General features: G+C 40.2%; 1 pseudogene; it reads left to right on the top strand.

Moving 5' to 3' along the window:
• The first annotated feature begins 2846 nt into the window (after window positions 1–2846).
• On the top strand, window positions 2847–2964 carry LOC126472120 (5S ribosomal RNA; annotated as a pseudogene).
• The last annotated feature ends 578 nt before the right edge of the window (window positions 2965–3542 follow it).

Below are 3542 nucleotides of genomic sequence, written 5' to 3'. Positions count from 1 at the left end.
TGCTAATTTCATTTTGAATCTCACCAAGTTGAGAAATTTTAGTTGCTCAGTGATGCACATTGAGAATATTTTTGTCTTGTAAATAAAGTAGTAGTAGTACACACTTAACGCCCTGTGGTAGGATTATTCTTTACACTGATCCATGTCGTCATAGGTACTGCTCAATGGGGTGGTTGGTAAATTACGTTTAACCATTTCTCCATCTGTATCCGTGTATCAGATGAAACCCTTCGGAGTAGTTCACTGAGATGAATCATCAAAAGAGCAAACTGATTGTTGCTGAGCCAGTTAGCTAGCTACTTAGCTTTGAGCACCAAGGCAGTGTGCAGGACAGAACGGGATACATTACTTGCATGATTTACTGATGCTGATGTCCATCAGTCTGTAGGTAGACTCGAGATACACTGTCCCTTGGTGGAACATGTAGTATCAGTCCACAGTTAGTCATACATGTTACACTACAGTGGGTAAAATTCACATCATTTGCAGAAAACCTTATATGAGAACAGTGTGAAAAGTTCGTGGCCTGCCACAGAGATGACATTGGTATCAATTTTGTTAGTTTGCAACAGTTTTTCATTAAAATGTTAAATACATTTATATGGCATTTCAAAATTTGTTTCGTGCTTAGTTCAAATGGATAAACAGGGAGGGATATCATGAGATAGCAAAATTTTGTTTTGAGTGGTTCCAAACAGATAGAGATGTATTCAAAGCTGACAGTGTTATGAGGAATCTTCTTCTTAATTTTAGCAGTAGGAAATTGCCTGCTAAATCAAGTGTGACCATATATCCCTTGAAGGTTAATCATATTCACGATGTTTTAACCACAAGTGGCATTGAGAACATGAAGAAACTGCACAATAGCACTGGACAATCAGCAGTTAAAGTGACATAGCTGACACCATAGACATTTCATAATGATTATGGTATGTTTTACATGAAGAATTACCTAGAGGGAAGTTGTGTAAAATATGACACATTTGTTAAATGTTGAACAGGAGCAGATACAAAAATGCATTTCTTAGCAATGATTAGAGTATTTAAGAAAATCCAACTGATGTTGTGCACCAGTATGTGAATGAGTTATGGGGACACAACATGACAAAGGAACAAAAATCAGAGTGGTGGATGTAGGCCACTGGTTGTGTACCAAAAAGGGTAAGTCATGTTCAGTTTCTGGAAATATCATGTCTAGAATTTTCTAAAATACAAAAAATATTGTTTGTACTTTATACCTTGTCCAGTATGAAAAATAACTGTTGAATACTTAAGTCCTGTGGCCTGTTCGGTGAAAACAAAATACATAAAGAACAGCAAAGAGCAGTCTGTAGCCAATGTGGCTCTCAGGAATAGGTATACTACTTAAGTGGAGTATCAATGCCCTGTCTTGATAATGTTAAATTTGACATACTTATGTTCCATTTTCTCAGGAGCTATCCTAGGTAATAAAACAAAACTTTGCCAGGATATATAGACATATCTTATACATTTACTGATGTCAGGTATAACTTCATTAGAAATCAAGATATTTTTTTAAAAAAAAGTGTATGATGAAGCTAAAACCGCTGTATCTACCGTTGTATATCCACATAAATATAAGACCACTGTAAATAAGTGATAAAAATATCAGAGCTTTAGTTTTAGTACTTTGTGAGGTAATGGGAAACAAAAAAAAAGGTAGTTCGTTAGAAATCGCACTTGGAAGTTGAAGTAAAGGAAAACTCAGTATTGAATGAAGAGAGAGCCTAAAACTCTCCAGCTTTGTAATCTTTCTTCTTGAGGGTCAACCAGATGCAGTCTCTTTCTCCGTCTGAGGAATCTTTCTGCTTCTGTTATGTTTTTGACCATTATTTCTTCCTTGCAGACTCACTGTCTGTCCAGTTCTTTTAGGATTGCTTCTGTATTACGGCCAGACTGAGTTATAAATCGCTTTAGAACCTTCATTATGCCTGCATCTCCATCATTGAAGGTAATCACAGCATTGTTGATCCCAATATGCAGTGTTTTTGATCCCACAGATACGTTTTTGGGCACCCTGGTCTGTAAAATATTGTTGGAAGGCTCTTTTACGTTTTGACTTTCCTGTGGGACACTCCTTCAGAAGATTTGCATATTTTAGACATCTATATACTGGCTTTATTACTGCTCCATCAGCTTCAGGGGTGGTGTTTTTATGGGTATATTCACTTCCTTCTGCCTCACCTTTGTGGTATTCGCATCAGTCAGTTGAACACAAGTTTTGTAGTGGCTTCTCATCACTTAATGCCTCGTGGAAAAATGATGCCCGTACTGATCATAGAATGAAGACTTTCTCGGCAGGTGTTATCACTTAACACTTCTGGGCTGAGATGCCATCATCCATACATAAAACTCTCCCCTGACGTTTCACCTTCGACTGCAGAAGGCATCCTCCGAGGGCAATTGGCGAACTGCAACGAGAGTGCGAGTGAGCACCGTATATATAAGCCATCCAGAGGACACCATTGTCAATCGCGTGACGTCGGCTGTGCTATGATCTCTGATATTGCCAGCTTTCTCAATTGAAATTGACTGATTTTCACGGTGTTGCTGCAATCCATATCTTATCCAGCTCAATGCCTTCATCTTTTCTATTAAAATTATTGCAGTGTTTGGCAATCTCAATGGCCTTTCTCTACATTTGCGCGTAATAATGCCCGTCTTTGCTATGACGGACGTCTCACTAAACTTTATTTCATGATCACCTTCCTGAAACACGTTCCGCTACAGCCGATTTATCAATATGTCCGAGGCGGCAGTTCCTTTTATATTCACCCAGACGGGTGTTGACGCTTCTTTTTGTTGTGCCTATATAGACCTTTCTGGGCAATGGCCTTGCCGCAGTGGGTACACCGGTTCCCATGAGATCACCGAAGTTAAGCACTGTTGGGCATGGTCAGCACTTGGATGGGTGACCATCCAGGCCGCCATGCGCTATTGCCATTTTTCGGGGTGCACTCAGCCTTTTGATGCCAATGGAGGAGCTACTCGACCGAATAGTAGTGGCTTCGGTCAAGAATACCATCATAACGACCGGGAGAGCGATGTGCTGACCCCACGCCCCTCCTATCCGCATCCTCCTCCAAGGATGACATGGTGGTCGGATGGTCCCGGTAGGCCACTTGTGGCCTGAACACAGAGTGCTTTTTATATAGACCTTTCCACAACTGCAAGGAATTTTGTAGACACCTGGTGTAGCTAGAGGATGTCGCTTATCTTTTGCGGATCTTATACGCACTTTTATTTTCGTGGTGGGTCTGAAAACAGTTTCCACATCATAATAGCTTAAAATTTTTCCAATGCAATCAGTGACCTTACTGATAAATGGTAAGAACACTTTCCCCTTGGGTTGGTGTCTATCTTCGTCCGTCCTGGTTGTCAGTCTAGGGCGTAGTGCACGATCTATCTCTCTGTTCGAATACCCATTCTTCTGGAAGGTCACTCTAAGGTGTTCAATCTCATCATCTAAGTGAGCTGGTTAACATATTTTGTGCACCCTGTCTATTAATGTTTTAATCACC

The sequence above is a fragment of the Schistocerca serialis genome, chromosome 3 (genome assembly GCF_023864345.2).
Source record: "Schistocerca serialis cubense isolate TAMUIC-IGC-003099 chromosome 3, iqSchSeri2.2, whole genome shotgun sequence".
NCBI lineage: Eukaryota > Metazoa > Arthropoda > Insecta > Orthoptera > Acrididae > Schistocerca > Schistocerca serialis.
The sequence above is the reverse complement of the archived record's forward strand: the minus strand, read 5'-3'. Positions and strand labels throughout refer to the sequence as shown.